General features: G+C 38.6%; 1 protein-coding gene and 1 long non-coding RNA gene across 4 annotated transcripts in view; both read left to right on the forward strand.

The window, feature by feature from the left end:
- Nucleotides 1-19,778, forward strand: part of DPP6 (dipeptidyl peptidase like 6) — a 445,939-nt gene that overhangs the window by 162,534 nt on the left and 263,627 nt on the right. The gene's annotated exons all lie outside the window — the stretch shown is intronic.
- On the forward strand, nt 14,835-17,590 carry LOC107308759. Its single transcript, XR_001552899.2, has 3 exons — nt 14,835-14,948; nt 15,185-15,269; nt 17,035-17,590. It is a non-coding gene; the product is annotated as an uncharacterized LOC107308759 (long non-coding RNA).

The following is a 19,778-nucleotide window of genomic DNA, read 5'->3' on the forward strand; positions in this document are numbered from 1 at the left end:
CTGCTTTATAACCCATCTCTGGATTATAGAGTTTGATTCCGCAAGTCACTTTCATTCTTTCCCTGGTAAACTTTAACAAATAAAATTGAATATCTTCGAAGGACAAATGATTGAGAGCGCTGAAAACAGCCTCTGTGGATTTGGGTCATGCACTCAATCATTTCTTCTGAACTTAAGCATAGCTGTGGGAAACAACCTTAGTTCTTTATACATTAAAGCCTGGGTCTTAACTCTGTGCTTTTGTCGCAATTTGGTACTGAGATATAAATCACTAAACAGGTATCTCCATAAAGTCTCATTATAAAAGGGCCTTCTGTTATTATCACTGATTGATTTGCTGATTTACTGCATGTTCACCATTGATCAGGTGAAGTTCTCAGCTTGCTGAAAGTATTCTATGTTGCTTTTTATGTAAATAAACAAATGAACACTGATGCTGTGTCTATCCCAAGCCTAGTGTGAACTTGGTATAAAATGCAATTGTAATATATCCTTGTAATTTTAAATCATATTAAGGAAGTTACTCATTTCTGAGAGTGGGCTTTCATGCTATTGAAATCCACAGTATTTAAGCTAAATGTGTTAAACCTGTGCTTTGGTTATGCTGAATACTATCCATGATTTACTATCTCTATTTCAGTACTTAAAAGGAAGATTCTTGGTTGTCTTCAGTATGCACGGATGAGTTTTTAGATTCCTATTTCCAAAAATAAACAAAACTATAAAGCAAATGGAGGGGAAAAAAGACAACCCAAAACATTTATATTTTGGTGCCTTGGGACTTTTTTTTTTTACTAAAACTATTGAGTCTGTGAGATATTTACAGACCAAATCTGCTTTACATATTATGGAAAATATGTAGGCTGAAGTGTCCAAAAGAGGCTCTGAGGTACTGAGGTTGCAATCTCCATTGGTGGAACAAGTCATAGAAAACATTATTTCATGGCTTCTTCAAAGAGGAAAGTGTTTCCTCCTTAATTGCATTTTCTTCTTTCAAGGGCAGGCACAGATTAAAGAAGGATTTTCTAAGGTTTCTCGGTGCTATTGATCAAAATAAATGCAGGCGTTGGCATTTTTTCCCCATCTGCAACTAGTCAGAAAAATATACCCATCAAAATGGAGAGACTCTTCGGTCACATTGATATGTTTATTTCTATTCAAGTCTTGTCATCGTATCTCATTCTTTCTGTTAGAAACTAAGTGGTGAAAGCTAAAGGAAAGGGAGAGGAGGAAAAGAGTTTTCTTTGTTCAGACTTGCATTAGAATGAAAAACTTGCAAGCTTATTTTGGTTTAGGCAAGGTGAATGGTTTATGCCTCTAAAATATGAATGTTGATTTACAAAAGAGATTTTGATTTGTTTGATTACTGGGGTTGTGGCACTCATTGTAGAGGACGCCTCTAGACCATTTTTTGGTAACACTTAAAGGTGTTGAAATTGTTGCAGCACTGATATAAGCCAGTGCATCTGCTTTATGATTAGGCTGTGAGCCCAATAAAAAGAACCTGTATCTAAACACAGATTATGGCAGGTACTTAATTCAGAGAGCCATGTTTCACGTTTTGAAGCTCTGTGATGAGGGAATATGTTTCATAAAAGTCCTGGTGTAGAATCTCATAGAATATTCATAGTTAAAAGGGACCTATAAGGACTGTGGAGTCATTATTCCAAGTAAGAATTCCTACTGGAAGAGAAACAAACACCAGGTAAAACAGTGTCAAGCCACATCGGTTTCCACTTCAGATAAGATGGCTTTGAAACTCATCCAACAGATATTTATATGGGTAAAACTGTGATAGAGGTACTGTGCAATAGGCTCATCTTCATGCGTTGCACACCTTTCAGCTCAGTTAGCCTGCCTCTGTCTGATGAAATAATTACATTGAGAGCATGATGATGCACCGTTTTAATCCTGCCATTGCTGATAGCTTATTATTTTGTCTACTTCAACTTAAAAAGGTGCAAAGAATGTGAAATTAAAATGCACAAACCTCCACTTGCACCGGCAGAAGGTCTGACTTACCAGATATCTGTGGTAGCATGACTGGAATATCTGAATAGGAAGAACAAGTGTGTCCTGTAGGCAAAAAAAAATGAATGCTCGGCTTCATTCTGTGCAGATGGCCTTTTTTAAGCATGGAGTGCTTTTTCTTTGTGTGTAGCAGAGGAATCAGGGCTATCCCCGAGCAGCTGCTGAGAGCAGGATGTGTCTTCCCCTGCTCCATATCTGGTCTTATGCTTGGTGTTCTGAATACTGGACTTCTCAGCATTTGTTCTGCTTTCCCTTGGTCACTCTGCCATACTGCAGCATGACATACAGAGCTCTGCAAAACTCTTCTTCCACTGTGTCCGCAAATGACGACTTCCAAAGCTTGACTTGTCTACCAGAATGGATTTAGTCCATTTGAATTGTAACCATAGAATCATAGGGTTTGTCCTTTGGTTATCTGCAGATGTTTATAGAGCAGAGCAGACTTGGCTGACAGAACAGATAATGCATGGGTATGCTAATTTAATAAAGTAGTCAGAGTTATTGCCCACTTATCTACATTCCCAAAATACATCACCTTTATTCCCTTCAACCAACAGTCTATTGTATTACTCCTCATCAGCAAGGAAACAGGCTTTCTGGATGGAGGTACGAACATTCAAGATGCAATCCACTATGTAAATTAATCTTCAGTACCAAATAAAAGATAAGAATTATGATTGAAATGTTTCACATTAATATGTGGATTGTTCTGAAAGTAATGCCTTTTATTTATTTCCACTTTTGTATCTCTTCTATCTTTTCCTAGTTTCTCCTTGCTTCTCCAGCACTGCTGTGCTTACTATGGGCTTAGTCTTCCTTTGTACCTGCTGCACTCTGCTGTTCTTGTGCCTTTTATCTCCTTTGTTTCATCTGTACCCAGAAACCAATGTTCCCTCACTCCATTTTTTCCAAATCACAGATTCCCATGTTCCATGGTGGCTTCCCCAGGGAACATCATGGTCATGCTGGTTTTCAAGTCATCAGCGCTTGTATACACTGAAAAATAAAGGGTTAGTAAACTAATGCAGCGTGAATCTAAAGGATGCCAGATTATAGGTTATGCAATGAATTTAATTAAAATGGCAGCAGAGAGCTGGGGAAACAGGGGTTGAATTTCTTATCCCAACTGGCAGTTATTTTACTTCCCCAGCTATCATTAAAGAGAGGAAAAGGCTAAGCCCTAGAGACATCCCTGACTGTCAGTGTAAATATCCTCATGAAAGTTCAGTAAAATCTTCAGCGCATGGATAGGACTTATACCTTCTAAGCAGTGCTCTTGACAGTCTTTAATCCTGTTGACTTTAGGCATTCTCCAGATGTTCTTTTTACACTCCTGTAGAAATGTCTGAAAAGTAGGACAGGAGATTTTCCATAAAAAATGGTGTGTAAGCATCAAATCCGTTTCACAGAGCACAGATGCAAATGGTCCTGGAAGTATACAGAGGGTTTATTTGAAGATAAGAGGAAATGCTCTAGATCCAATTATATATATATACATATATGAGAAATAACCTTGAAGACAACTTGTTTTGTAAGTCCCAAACAGTATGGCAGCTTTTGGCCTCCCCATGCATTGTAGCTAACCATGAGATTCAGCATGAATATAATCACATTTACAGACCTTGTGGTCTGAAAAGAATATTCCGTTTGAATTTCAATTTTCAAAGTTCTTAAAACTTGCATTAAATTTTAATAAAGGCAGGGATTTAAAAACACTCTATCTGTATTTTTCTTGTCAGTAGAAGTTTTTTGCTGTTGTTTAAGCACTAATATTTTAGAGAAAGAAATGCTTAATAGATGTTTCGGTTTTGTGATTGAACTAAACGTGATACGTGATACGTTTCATGTAGTGATGTGGATGGGGCGAAAGATGTACGCTCTTTTTATACAAAGCTGTTATAAACAAGCCCCTCCCCCTCCTCCTGATAACCAGGTACAGATTTGCTGGATTTGCTGTGGGAGTTTTAGCCCTGTGTGCATCCTTGTGTACCCACCTGTGTCTGAGCATTTTCCCCTGCCTGTGACTCAGAAGCCACATTTAGGTAATTATAGAGAAGCTATGGCTCTGTGAACCGCTTCCCAATCACGTAAGACTTAAAGAGATGTGGAGAGCTTCTTCATCAGTTGAAGAGATGTTTCCAGCTCTGATATTCAAGTTCATTAGTTATCTCTGTTCTAGTGAATCTGACGCAACAGCCCCCTCCTGTTCCTGTTTAGAAATGTATTATTATTAAAAGAAACTCTGCTCCCCACCTCAGGAAAGGTGCAGCAGCACAAATGTCATTGCCATGATATAGGGAACAGCATCCCATTAGTGAAGTGGTAACTCTATGTTGGAAAGGAGGAAACACACTGTCCTTTGCAGTAATTTCAGCATCATTATATAGAGTGTGCCAGACATTTTCCAGATGTGAAGGATTTAGTTTTCACTTTCAAAACCTACCCACATGCTACTAACTAAACATCCCAGCTCATAGTGTGGTGGGTTGGAGAATGTTTCCTGCTGGTTGAAGACCACAGAATCAGAACCTCTTTGCTGTGTCACAGCCTCAGGTCCTTAACTTGGTCTGCTCGCAGTTAATCTTGAAAGCCCAAAAGAAACTAACATTGGTGTTCATCAGGGCTGAGATTGAAAAGAAGTAGCTGTTATTTCAGTTATCCACTCTTAAGGATCTGCCAACTCAATTGAACTGTAGGGGAAAATAATCTCCTACCAAGCCTCTTATTTGTACTGTCTATTTTGATTCACTTCCTTTTCAGCTGTTAGACACTTAGCTTAATTCTTTTGGCGTGTGAATTGAACTTTCTTCAAAGAAAAAGTACTGAAGTTACTAATTACATTAGGAGTATTTTACATATCTGAGAGGTTTGGTAAAAATCAGTATCATTTAACAATTACTCTTTTTCATATATAGCCAATGTATTTCACATATAGCCCAGAACTAGACATCTACTTTTCTCAATTACATTAAGCATATAATTAAACTGAATGGAAATAATAGTTTTATAAAATACTTTGGTTAAATTTCTGGCCCTTCAGTATGTATAAAAAAAAATCTTGTAGCAAGTGGAAGCTATTTGACTGCTTTTGAGTGATGTGTTTCTTCTTGAGCTCCATGGTCTTGTTTCGTGGTATGTACAAAAGCACTACTCTGAAGGTCATGGCTGCACTTTCATATATTGTTTTGTCAGCAATTTCTTCTGTGTTATTTTTCAAACTTAGAGCTCTGAAACAAACCAAGGCAATGTATGCTGTTTGACCTACTCGAGATGGAATATATTTTTGAGACATGATTGCTGATTTAGGAGATGCCGGCATCTTATATATTCCTGTCCTGGTTTCTGCTGAGATAATTTTCTGCGCACTGGCTGCTACAGCACTGTGTTTGTAGAGCAGCAATAAGGCAGAACTCACTGAAGTTAGTCTGGACCCTATTAGTTACCAGAGGTTTGAGTTTGCTGTCTCTTCCATGCAGGTTGTGCTTCTCAGTCTGGAAGTCTTACACAAGAAATAAGGTGCTGCTCAGGAGAAGAAAATAATATACAGGCAGCAGGCACTGACATTAGGCCTGTAAACATAAATCAACCTCTTTGCTGGGAAAAGTACATTTTCTTCCATTTTTTGTTTAAGTGTTTACTTTTCCTAACAGTATTACTAGAAAGAAATAGGTATCTTTCTATTCATGACTCTACTTGATCTTGAAACCTTTAATAAAGCCAAAAAAGCAAGGCACAGATAAGAACAAGTGGTTTCTGAAATAAGGTCAGGTTCTGAGGCTCAATGGGAGTTAGTGAAGGTCCGTTTTTCAGAAGTAATAAACTCTGTTAAAGCAGTGGAGTACCCGATTAAAAAACACTACTTTCCAAAAAGCATAGTAACTGACTATGCTGTTTCTTCCAGGAATATATGATGACTGAATCTGCAATTGTAAAGGATGCTCAGAGAGGCTGTTGGTGCCCTGTCCTTGGTGGTGTTCAAGGCCAGGTTGGATGGGGCCTTGGGCAGCTTGGTCTAGTATTAGATATGCAGGTTGGCAGCCCTGCCTGCTATAGGGGATTTGGAGCTTGCTGATCCTTGAGGTCCCTTCCAACCCAAGCCATTCTGTGATGTGCTGGAAGACACTCAAAGTTTGTGACTCATGTATCTGCAAATGATGCAGTGGCATGTCTTGGGCGCATCTCCAGGCAAAGCAGAGAGATGGCAGAAATGTCATTTCAACCAGATAAAATGTGTGTCATCAACAAATGTTTCAAGAAAACAGCATCTGACTAGAGAGTTACCAAGAGTCTGGTTAAAATAACAGAACAGAATAATAAACTCATTGTTCTGTGAGATCTGTAGATACTTTTCCTTACAGTCCCTCAATAGGCCAATCATGTCAGTCAGGGCAGATTATCTTTGACTGCTGGGATTACCAAATTGCCTAATTCTGACACAGACAGTATTTATAGATACCCAGATATTTAAGAAAGCTTATTTTCCTCAATTTTGTGACAAAAAAATAGCAAGGAATTTTGTTGTTTGCTCTTCTGTGAGGATTAGGAAAGAGGACTAGTTTTGAAAGAAGAGGATGTTTGACAGCTATACCTCTCTGAAAGTTCCCTATCAGCAAACTGTAATCTGACAGATTCTGAGATTATTTACTGTAAAACACATAGCATTGCTTGGCAGATGAGTTACGTGCTTCAGGTGATATTTTGGAAATCACTTACAAAGCACTTTATATAATAATTCTTCTGTAACTCATATAAGTAAAGCAATACAGATGATGCACAAAATGCGAGCACTACAATGTGTAATACAAACCCCAAACTAATGCACCAGACAATTACACAACAGCACACCTTGCTGTTGCCTCAGTCAGTGAATTCTGCCATTGACTTCTGGAATCAGCTTCACAGTGAAGGCAGACAACAAATTTGAGAGAAGTAGTTTGGATTTTATCTCACCTTGGCAAAGAACATTTGGCCACAGCTCCAAGAGCACTGGAAAAGAATAAAGCAAATAAATAGCAAACAAGTCTTTTTATTTTTCTTAACTACTTTTATACTTGCACTAGGAATGTCATAAGATATTTAAATGGTCTCAGTGAATAGAAAAAGACATCGGGAAAACAAGCTCTTTATAAAAGACATCACAGATCCTTCTGGTACCTTGTGGTTTATTGCATTGCACCATTGCCTGTGCTTTGGCAACTGAAAAAAGCCTGAAGGATGGGGTCTGAGCTGTAAGACCCCTAATGTAAGCCAGCCAGCTGAGCTCCTGTGGGTAGTGAAAGGAGTCAATGAAAAGAGTGAAGTCAATATAGTTCAGATCATACTGAGATGCTTAATCGGTTGAACTGTGCCCAAAACTCAATTAGCTGCACTGACTGCATCTGCATGGTCTGCAGTGGGACCTCAGAGATGTGGCTCATGTGGCCCCACTAAGGCATCAGTCTGCCAGCCCAATCCCACCCTACATTCTGTGTAATATTAGTTTTGTTTTGGTTTTTTTAATTTCTAGCACTTCATGGGACTTGGCATTCAGAGTTCTTTGTAGTGTTGGAGGTTGTTGTAGTGGAAGCGGTGAGTTTTGACAGAAAATAGGGTATTTGGTTAAAAAAAAAAAAGGAAAAACTGGAAGACATTTGGGTACTGTTTGGTAATTATACTTCTGTTTTCAAGTAAAAATCATCAAAAAGAAAACACTTAATGAGTGACTGTCCCAGTTGAGGGTTTATTTAAGGTTCATAGCTGAGAATCTGTTGATGACATCAGAAGAGATCCTGTTCTTCCCTCTGCTGCTCTGTTGTTCCACAGCCATCTATGTATATACCCATGTTTCAGCTTAGTTTTGTCGCAGTGGGTAGTTCAGCTTGCCTTGCATCTATTTTTCTAGCTATACAAATATGGAGATGATGGAATTACCAACTACAGTGCAGCGTGGCCCTACGAAGTGGTAACTGGTTTTCTGCTGTGCCCTGCACCATCTGCTCCCTCTCTTGCATGTTCAGCTCAGCCTGGGGAGAATTGAATGAGTAGCAAGATGCTTTTCAAGCCATGGTTAATAAATTAAAAAATAAATAGGGAAGAATGAATCTGCCTTTCTGACATCCTTTCTACTTTTAATTTAACATCATTGAACCACATTCCCCTCTCATTTTTACTGACACCTTCAGCAATCTGCTAAAAGACTACATCTAGTGGCAATTAAGGAAAGTTGTGAGGGAATACACTGGGCTCTGGACATAACAAGCAATTGTCAAGAATGACATAAGAGTGAAAGACATGCTCAGAATCCATAGTTTGTTTCCCTTTTTAAGAAGGGGTTCAAATAACTCTTGAAATTTGAGCTGCAGAAGGCATGTCCTCTATCTTTAGGAGGTCAATTCATTCTTCACCCCATTGTTTTCCTCTATTTCTCTGCATTGATTTTTATTTACTTATGTATGTATTTTTGAATGGTAGTACTTAATGGCAAGGAAATATTGGTGGTAGGTGGAAGGTTGAACTAGATGATTTTGGTGATCTTTTCCAACCTTGGTGATATTTCTATAGATGTTTATGATAGCTAGTTCATGGGCTCTGCCTCCAGAATGGGCTATTACCAAAATTGTCAGGGTTGGTAATTATCCCTTCCGTAAGTAATTACATTATTTTTTGGGGGGACAAGTGAGTAGCTTGTCTACTAAATAATAGAATCTTTGTCTCTTAAAGAATGTAATGAGCAAGGAAGTTGTCATGGAGTATCTGACAAATGCAGCAGCTAATGAACAAACCTCTCCTGTACTTTGCATGTGGAAGGTAATGTTGGTTTCTTCACCCTGCTGCTGTATTGTATGAGTTAAAGTTGATAACACGACCTCCCCTGTGGTCAAGCCATCCACTTGAGCTTGTTGAAGAATGCGTTCTTGTATGAAAAGCATTCATTAATTCAGGTGAAGTTTTCAGGTCTGGCTTTTGCTGTTCAGGTCTCCAGTGTAGGTCTGAATGGTCTTTGATTTCTTTTATGTATGTTCCTAAGTACTTCGACTAAAAGTCGGAGTGGTGCTTGAGCTGTGCCAGTCTAGAAACGCATCCTATTGCTCCAAATGCAGATTCTTGATAAGAGAAGGAAAAAAGTCAACTATAAATTTAACTATAAGGTATGAAATATGCCGGTTATTTTTATTAGTCACTACGCAGTGCTATTTTTTCATATGTATCCGAAAAAAAATCAGAATTCAGTTTTACTCCCAACTTCTCTAAACCCACTGTGGAGTTATGAAGGAAAGGTGAAACTGAACCAAACCCTTGTCTTGGAATGTTTTGCTATTATCCACTCAGGGAAAAAGCTAACAGAACAGGTGGTACATAACACCATATAGTACCTTTATTATGTTGTAGCAGCAGAACAGATTTGATCTTTCCCTCCAGGGCAACTCTACCATCTCACCACAGCTGAACGGGTTGGATCACAGCAGGATGTGATGCATTGTGATTGCCACTGTTGTGATTCTAGAGATATTCTGGAGAGTCCATCTGCACGTCTGAGATTTCTTGATGTTTCCTGTTCTTCGACAAATTGGACTAATTGGTTTCTATTTACATAAGAACAAAGGAAGTTCAGGAACTCTGTTTCATTGTTTTACATATTGACAACAAGCTGCTGAATGTAAACTGCTTTATAGTACATGGGATTTCAGAGTATATACATACATACATATATACATATATATATATACATACGTATATACATACATATATATATAAGTGGGTTCTGAACATCCTTAATGCGTTTTGTTGTTTTTTTTTTTTTTTACTTTGTTTGGCTTTTTATAAAATTATTTTCTACATAGGAGAAAAGAAAAAACAAGATTATCTTTATACAGTGCAGCAAAGATAGCTGCGGACGGCATTACTGTGCCTACATGGAAACGTCAGTAGAGCTCTCACTGGACTTCATTCCTGCGATGTTATTAATTAGTAATGCCTGTTTTTTTCCCCCTTTGCTTCATCTATTATTATTATTGAGAGCATATTTAGAGACGAAAATACCAAAACTTGATTCTTTAGACAGAATTCATAGATATTAAAGACAGGGCAGTCTCAAACTTTACTTGAAATTGGCTCTGGTTGTGAAAGACTGCACAAAACTATATGTTACTTTAATAGAGCCACGTTTCATAATGCAACACAATTTAACAGATTTAAATTGTACAACAAAGAACGTCCAATTTTCAAAGAACAGTACAAAAACAAACTACCTTTGGAAGAATGTGTGCAGAGCAATGAGAATAGAACAGATGGGGAAGCATTTACATAGGAAATGGCAGGCAATTTCATTTTTTCTATTGGCATGCTAATTAATGATCTTTCCAAAGAAGGAATGCTGTACAAATCTCCTAAAGGAAGATTAATAGGAAGGTCAGAACTATGTGGAAACTTGAATGCACAAATATTGCAAAATCTTATGTCAGGTTAATAACCTTTTTCAAAGAGAAACTTGAAGCACTTAGTAAATATTATTTGAAATGCAGATACAAGATAGAAGGGTAATGCTCTGAAATTTCAAGTTGCTAAACCTAAATTCCTGAATTGCTCTGGATCCTGCAGCAGAGGTTTGTTTAAAGCTATTGCTTGAGGTGGGTGTTGAAAAGCAGGAGGGAACTTGGCTTTGTCATTTTCTCCTCTTTCCCAAGTTAATGGATGTTTGTGAAGGTTTACACTGCTCAGCTAAGGAAAGTCCCTATGCCTCAAGCACACTGAGCCAATTAAAGTAGGTCTTCCTTTTTTTTGTGAAATAAATGATGAAATTGATTAAGGTCACCCTAACAAGCTATGCCAGAAAACAATAACCCAAGAACTGCAAGGCTGCACTGCATCAGTGCATCATCTCTCTCCTTCTTTTCATAGTCTGTTTTAGCATGTTTGGCTCTCTTACTCCATGATCTATGCTGACTTTTTCCCTGCTGACAGTTCCCTGAGAATTCAGGTTTGTAGCATTTCTGGGTATGCTGAATTTTATTATTTTAATGCACAGAGGCCATTTGGAAAACATTTTGAATAGTAAGATTATAAATAGAGGACTGTATTTCAGGAAAGAGTGCACAGGGCCATGGTGTGAGTAACAAGTTTGCTCAGGACTGTTATTCTGGGAAGAGTTTGATCTGTAATGACTGTAGGAAATCTTTGTGCTCACTGAGCACCCAAACTGCTGACTGTTAAAGTGAACAAGGAACTGTTTGTTCAGAGAAGGTATTTGATCCTTGCTTTGGATCTGTTCCACTTGTGAGTAGTTTAGAGTTCATGGGCTCTGTCTATCCTACGGAAGGAACTTCTTTGTCTGCTGTCCAAAGCCAGGGGTGCTGCTTTGCCTTTCCTTCTTTTCTTCTTACATTCCCAACCTTTTGTAGCCACCTTTGTTGTGTTTGTGGGATGTGAGGCACAGTCCTTTCTTCCTTGATCAGAGCACAAATATGAATGAAGTCGCATCTTAATATTTGTATTTGCTGGTTTATCATTTATGGACTCTCAGGTATGTAGCAGGGAGGTGAGAGAGATGGGTTCCCTTCTCTACTGCAGTTAGTTTGTTAAACATCTGGCTCAAATTGAATAGCTTGAATAGAGAAGACATGAAGATAAATCCCTGTTACCAGTGCAGGTGGGGAGGGAACAGGTAGTAGCTTTCCATCATCCTAAGATGAAGAAATTAAATTGATTTTTGAATTCTGAATTGAAATTGAATTGAATTTTGAAGAAATTAAATACTAATCAGTATTCATACCTTGTCAGATGGAAAAATCCTCATCTCAATGTTTAATAAAAAAGGAAATTCAGATGGAAAAAAAATTACTATGATGATTTTGCTGTGTATTTTCAGTAATACATGAGTTTCATTAAGAAAGTGTAACTTAGAGGACTTGACAAGCAAACAGGATTAAGAAAAGTAAACATGCACTGAAGAAAAGAACAACAGAGCTAGAAATACAAGGCAAGTGTTGAAAAACACTTTTAACACTGGAGCTGTAGAATAGGTTGTTGTATAATATATTTGCGTGAAAAGTTGCAAATTCTATGGACTAGTTTATTGTTATTATTTCTAATACAGAGGTAAGGGTGGCCGTTAGCTTGGCCAAGGATGCATCTAATTTAATAGAAAATGAGACACCGGCAATAAAATAAATCATGCTATTTAATTACAGTCACGGCTTCTAGGAATTGCTTCGTTATTATTTGGTATTGTAAGAGATTTTATTATATTTACTGGAACAATTGTGTTGTCCTCTGTTAAAACCATCAAGAATTGGAACTGGAAAATATATGTTAGATTACTGTGTATCCATTGCTGCACAATATCTTGTCCAGTTCTGCCCATGTCTCTTCTGTACTAAAGATTCCACATCTGGATGCAAAAGTGTAATTGAATATCTCACTTTTGCAAGGAGATATTCCTTTCACTCAAAGATTTAATAAGTTTCCTGGTTTAGATATGTCCCTCTCTGATCATTACAAGAGGCAGCGCCGTTAATATCAGCTTATCAGGCTTTGCTGTCCTGTTACACTGTTCCTTCTTTTATTTTTACCAAAACTGTTATATTATCAGTGATTCTGAAGAAATATGGAGATTTTCTGGCCTGATATTCCTCCTGACCGTCCTTATTTTCAAGAGACTGTATATTTTGTTTTTCAGCCCAGTGTACCAGCAAGCCTTTTATTTCCTCCTCGCTAGAAGGGGAAACACATTTACTTTTGATGGCTATCAGCAGGCTTCAGCAACAGCAGCTGATGAATGCAGCCATCCCTTGGAAGTCTTCCATACTCTTTGTTTCCAAATCTAGAGCTTGCCTTGCACCCTGACACTGCCCTGGGCTGAGCTTAAGAGATTGCTGTACCTCACTATAGGCTTCATAAAGCTACTTTGCTATAAGGGAAATGGTGACAATGCAGCCACCTGCAGATCTCTGGTGTTGAGCCCTTCTAGGGTTGGTGTCATTGTATTTACCTGGCACTGTCTGATGTTACCTCCAGGTGTCAGAGGCTCGTGTGGGTCAGATTTTTCTGCAGATATTCTGCATACTGTTTAATTTGCTTAACGTGTCTTCAGGCACTTGAAGGTTTTGATGGAGGCAGCAGGAAGAAGGCAAAGGAGAAATGATGGAAGTTAAGAGATAGGATTTGCCATTTCCTACTCTAAACAGGGGGGAAGATTGTGTTCTATTTTGGGAGCTACTCTGTCCCAGATAACAACATTTCTTTCTGTCTGTCCTCACTTTGTCAGGGCTGAGTATCTTTCCTCTTGGCACCTCTCTTTGCCTTTCAGCAGCCTCCCCCTCCTGTATCCTCTGCTTGTTCATATCCTCACCAGGCTGCTTTATCACTGTTTCCTTGAGATTCTCTGTTTCTTTCTTCTCTGGCCTTCAATCTCCTGAGATGCACTCTAAGAGGATCTTTCTTATTCTGTATCTTTCAGCTCCAGGCTTGCCTTTCTATCCCTCCTCATAAATTTATCCTCTCCTTGTCTGAATTATCTGTACCCCTTGATGTGAGTTATTTTTGCCAAATATGGCTCTATGTATGCATGTATTGTATGTATGCACTCACTCTGACATGTGTCTTGACACTTTTTCAGTGCTAGAAGCACTGATTTATAGCCTTGCTGTGGAGACTCGGAACCTACTGAATGAGACTATCTTGATCTAGGCCTTTATTTCTTGGTGCTTTAATTCTTCAAGTGAGCTTTATTTTGGCGTTTACCTCCCACTACTTTAATTATTGGAGTGAAAAATGCTGTCAAAATATTCAGTTCAGTGAAAATCAGACACTTGGCTGTCCAGCTAACACAACAAAATTCTCCAAGTGACATTTGTGAGATAAAAGTCCATTGGATGCTGCCCCCTGTTCAGAATGGCCTGCACAGATGTAATTGCCCAAGATGGGGTTCAGACCAACTGGCTTCTATCATGAAGCAGAAAAGCAATTATGACAGATGCTTGTTCCAGAAGAGTGGCTGCACAGATGTGAGAAGTGAACTGAAAAAGAGGCATGATGTCGTGCTCTGTCTCAGCAATGAGATCCTCTTTCACAAGGTGTGCACTGAGAGCTTCTTGCGCCTAATTCCCAGCTTTCCTTGACTCTGTATTGTCAAATGTGAGAGTGGCATTGGCCTCAGGTTCCTTCATAGTGGTCTGCATCCAATGGGGAGGATGATTACACTTGTGGTGTCACTGGCAGTGATGCAGCTTTGTGTCCTTTCCACTTGACACAGTGCCTTATTGCTACAAACTCATCCAGAGGAATTTCATGCAGCAAATACCAGCGCTGATGAATATGTCCCTGCTGAGAAACTCATTGGCACAGTCACCGCTTTGACATTCTGTCACTGTGACTTAAGGGAACAGGAACAGACTTGCTTCTCTATCATTTCATAGATTTTAAAAGGCCGCACAGGAGCAAGGAATCCTGCAGTAACTCAAATGGAAAGACAACAAATCTGTTTGCACTGTAAGCTTGCGGGCCTTATTCAGTTCACAACAATTAAGAGGGAAAAAATATCAGCTTTACTATTTTATTTTTTTTTAAAGAAAAATCATTTGATTGTATGACCTGTACTGTTTTTCATAGCTTGGTATTGTAAGGATGTATAAGCAAAGAACAGTATTACAGAGGAGCATTTCAATAGGAGCTGGAAGTTTAATTTGAGAAACTGATATGAACTATGAAGTTGTCTGTGTGATATCATATATAGCAGACCTTTATGTTCAATCCAGCTGCCTTTATGTGGGGGCAAAGTCTGACCTTCTGGCTGTGTTACTACCTTTCATGTAGACGATGTTCCAGTGACAGCTGGTAGTTTGGGATGCCTTTATTCATACATTCAATATGGAAAGAAGTTCAGTTAACTCAGTGAAGATTGGTTCCTTGTATGACTGCTTGTGCTGGACCTTTGGACTTTGGTATGATCAGGTTTACTGACTGTTTCAAGACAAGTAGCCTTATTGCATGTTCCTAGAGGTTTTTAATGAAGGGGTTACATATGGCACTGAGGGATGTGGTTAGTGGGCATGATGAGGATGGGTGGGTGGTTGGATATAATCATCTTTCTGTTCTTTTCCAACCTTATTGATTCTATGTATTTTAATAGATTTTAATGTAGTCTTTTTAATACTTCTTTTTTCTGCATCCCTTTAAGCACCAACAATACCACCGGGAATCATCAGGGAGCCTGCAGGCATCTACAATACGGGTTGTAATGCTGCTAAATACTGCATTTACTGGTACATATAATGCATTACTTAAGCTCATAAAGAGACATCTGCCAAATCTGCAGATAACAACTCTGAAAAAAATGTTCCCTCTTTCATTGTGTGTCTGACGGAGCAGTGGGAGCCCAGCTTTTCACTACTGGAATCTGCCATGCTCCTTCTTTTTCTGCAAGATGAATATTCAAATTGTGAAAATCTCCTTTTATATATGTGTGTGTGTATTTAAATATACTTTTCCAGTGGTAGGTAAGAAGAAGAAAGCTGTCCTTTTCCTATAATAAAACTGACTCTCATCAGGCTTTGTGACCAATGCCCATCTAAATTGTTGCAAAAATTATCATAGGAATTACCTGATCCAAATGCCATAGACTAATACTCCATCTGGTCCAGAGCTGTTTCCAGGAGTGATTTACACCAGATGTTTTGAGGGAGTAGTAAGCTATTAAACATTTAGATAGTGCCATGAATACCCTCACCAACTACTAACTTGGTTGCTGGGCAGTTGTTAGAAGGTGTAGTGACAGAGAGAGCCTGCCATCATCTCTGCTCTTCTAGTAACTAGAGCAAAGAAATTCACTTCCCCGGGGAATATCAGTATCTGTTACATCCAGCCCTAGACACATTCATTGCTCCTCCTGAGCTCACATGCGCATGTGCATCCAGATGGATGTATAAACCCTGTTGTCTTTTGTGCAAAAAAAACCAAGAAGTGCAGTGGGTTTTGTCAGAGGTGAAATACTGCTCAGGAGACTTGTGGAGATAGAATTAGCTTTAATCAATCTAATAGAGATGGAAACCTAATCTAGTCATCCCAGGCTCTGTTCATAACCGAAGGAACAATACCAGCACTTGTTGGTCATGACTCTTGACTGGTACAGATCATGAATCTTCTGGCAAGATTTAAATGCCTAGTGTGAGGTGCAGTAACTCTGCCGACTTGCTCTCCATTAACTGCAAAAAGAAATCCAGGAAAAGTATCTTATTTTAAGACCTCTACAAGGCAGACACCTGCATTTTGCAAAAAGAGTTCAATTTCTGGTGATTAAGCTAATATTTTTCACTATGAATAGTGAGTTTCAAGAATTAAGATCTGAAATAGTTAAGACACTTGGGAGTGTATTTTTGTCTGCCCCTCTTCTTAGTCTCCCTTATCACCTGGGCAATAATTACACTGAACAGAGCAAAGATGATTATAGGAGTGGGATAAGAAGCTTCTTACTTCAAACTGGCAGCTAAAAGTTATCCATCTTCATAATGACTAAAATATGTTATGTAGATGGCCATGGTATGAGCTGATTGCATCACTAATGGCTGGTCACACATTATGCACTCTGGATTAACATTAACTAATCACCTTGGTGGAGATTTCAGATAAAAACTCATTGAACAGAGACAGGGACTGTTTTCCTAGTAGGGTTTGTCCTTTAAATGAGGTGGGAGCACCCTGAGGGAATGTTTGCACAACATCTGGTTGTACCTGTCATTTTCTGCCTTCAGGTCTAGTGTCTTTTCAAGTCACTAGATCTGTTTTTGTCCTAATTGCTTTATATTTCTGCGTTTTTTCCAATTCGTTTTTTGGTTATTTCAAGCACCTCTCATTTTCATTAGGGTAGAAAATAGCTTGTTGTGTATTTTCTTTAAACCTGCTATGCTGATTCTATAAACCTTTGTCTCCTGCTGTCACAGAGTAATTTACTTTATCTGGTTAAGCTACTCTGATGAAAGTAATACCAAGACAAAAGCCCATTACCATTCCTAATGCTCTATATCTTCGCAGGACGTATACAGAGAAGCAGAGAACTGCAGGGCACAGTGTTACATCACAGATCAATGTCAGAGAACAACAGAAAGTGGAAAGAAAACAAAAAGCAGCACACTATAAACACTACATAGAAATGTACAACAAATGAACTCTAAGATCTGAGAATTCATATTACACCGTGGATGGAAAGTTAATTGATAGAGTGTGAAATCAGGTATTGGTTTAATGCCTTTCCTCTGAAGGATGTAGCAACACTTTTTATTTGTCTGAAGAGTAATGCACAATGCATGGATATGGTCAAAGTATTTGTTTGAGTTAATATAAATGCAAATACCAGCGAACATCAAACATACCTTATTTCCTCTTGTGGATGATCTTCAGTATGTTCTTATTGCTGTAGTGTGGCTCCTTCTGAGTGCTCTTTTTGCTTGCAAAGCACTGATTCTCACCCAGTGATATTTGGTGTTTCCAAGAAGTGGGTTCAGCAGTTGCTTGTTGCTCACAGTGAGGGGCTGGTGGTTAACACTAGTGGAGGGAACTGCTTATGTTCCATAATCTTGCCAATGCAATTGTTTGCAAAATGCAAAAACAGCCATGCCATGATCCAGATCAATATGCTGGTAAGTGAACTCACCTACCTCTAAAATAACTTGATAAAAAAGATGGGTTTTCTACTCTGTGTCACAGCATGACCCCTTGAGGGGCTGAGTTGACTTAACCAAGGAGGTAACACATTGCAGCATGCTTCACATTTGAAGAAGTGACATCAATAGCAGTGTCTACTGTATTGTATAGTGTACTGTATGTCTGTCAGTATTGTTCAAGTGAAGTGAATGTGGGTGCATGTTCAGCCAGTTTTGTGGCTCATACAAGCACCATCCCAGTTGTAGGAGCAGGTATAAGAAGAGTAGGAGATTTAAAACAAAAGCCCAATATGGCTTTTTGATACTAACGTTCTCTGTCTTTTCTTTCTCCCTTTCTTAATGTGTCTGTTTCTTACATAGTGATGGTCGTGTAGGAAAATTCTATAGTTTAGTGAAGACAGGAATTTGACTCTTGTTCTAATGAGGTTTATTTTGAGATCAGAGTTTATGGACATGAGGGAGTGATGTGGTAAACAATAGCTGGGCTCTGCTCTGACCTCCTCCAGTTCACTCACCCTGGTGGTGATACCTTGAAAATGTCAATGCTTTTACACCTAGGGAAAAGATGTCAGAGTAGTGAGTGTAGTGAATGAACTACTCTAGTTTATTTATGAATTAGGATTAGGTTAAAAATGTGCCGAAATCCACATTTTTAGCAGATTACAATGTGGAAAGACCATAAGAACCTCTTGAGATAAGACCGTAGATTGGTGTAGAAGCATTCTGAAGTAAATATATGTAATTCAGAAGTAAAATTTTTCCTGGCTTTTAACCAAAACAGTGAAGAAAGCCACAAGATGCTTACATTGACCTTGGCCTAGACATGCAGTGTTATTTACATTCCCTGAGCAAGCCAAGCAAAAGGGATGTCCTGAGCAATTGCACTCATAACAGTACGTAATGCCAGAAGTTTCTCTCAGTCTTTTGAGAGTAAACATAGGGCAGATTCTTGTTGTTCTTGGAGAAAACAGTTTAACAATTTCAGGTATAATTGCATTTTTCTTTTGTTGTTTTTTTTTTTTTCTTCGATGTTGCTGGGGTCTAGTATGACACTTTAGTGTTAAGTGGTGCGTAAACAAGATAGGGAAGAAGATAAAAGCACTGAGATACTGACCCAGCTCTTCCTCGGTATCCATGCGTAAACATTGAGCTGTCAGTCCTGTTCTCTTTAGAGACAGCTACATGCAGAAGTCATACAACTATAACCTTAACTGCACCTGCAGTTAGTGCATTTGTTCCTATGCCATCACTTGCCCGTATTTAGCTTAACAGCAGGCATTTGATGCCTCAGTAGTTATGACCACATGACATCAAGAAGAATTTCTAGGTATTCTCTTAAGCCTATCTAACTGTGAACAAACCGAACAGTAAGCTGACAATATTTCAAACTAGGGAGTTTGGAATATTCATAACTATCTTTGCAATGGCAGGCAGATTAACTGTGTTGTCAAAATACCTAAAAGGTAGGTCTGAAAACTTGAAGTTTGGAGTAGCATTAGATAATTCAGAAGCTGATTCATAAGGGGAGAAATGTGATGCTTACAGGAAGCATAAGGAGATACAGTTTGTTATTTTCCATAAAACTGAGACATGACTCACTTTTATTCTTCATTAAACAGATCAGATTCTGTTAACAAGAATGCTCCTGATGTAACAACATTAGGACTTTGACATCAGTGTGAAAGCAAAATGGTCACAGATATCTAGGAGAAATTTTCAGAGATAACAAACAGAACTGAGCTGCTCTTATGTCTACCAATCTTGGTATGCACCTTTGAAGTGAAGCTGTATGTTTGGTGAAGCATCTCATGGATGCTAGGAAGCATTGGTCAGATCCTGAGTTTACTGGTAAATGCATGTCTCCTAATGATTTTGCTATACATTATAAGTAATGAAATACTGCTCAAGTAGAAGCCTGCTGCTTCAGACCTGCAGCACTTCTGTGTAGATTTTTTTTCTTGATGAGAAAGAGGCCAAGTTTGATAGAGGCTGCACCAGTACTGGCCAGCAGTATCAAATGTGCCCTTATATGCAGTGTAATTCGATCAAGAGTACACCACACAGTATTTTCAGAAAGGAAGATAAAAATTCTGCAGTGCTGCAACATGAAGATAA

This window comes from Coturnix japonica, chromosome 2 (genome assembly GCF_001577835.2).
Source record: "Coturnix japonica isolate 7356 chromosome 2, Coturnix japonica 2.1, whole genome shotgun sequence".
Taxonomy (NCBI): Eukaryota; Metazoa; Chordata; class Aves; order Galliformes; family Phasianidae; genus Coturnix; species Coturnix japonica.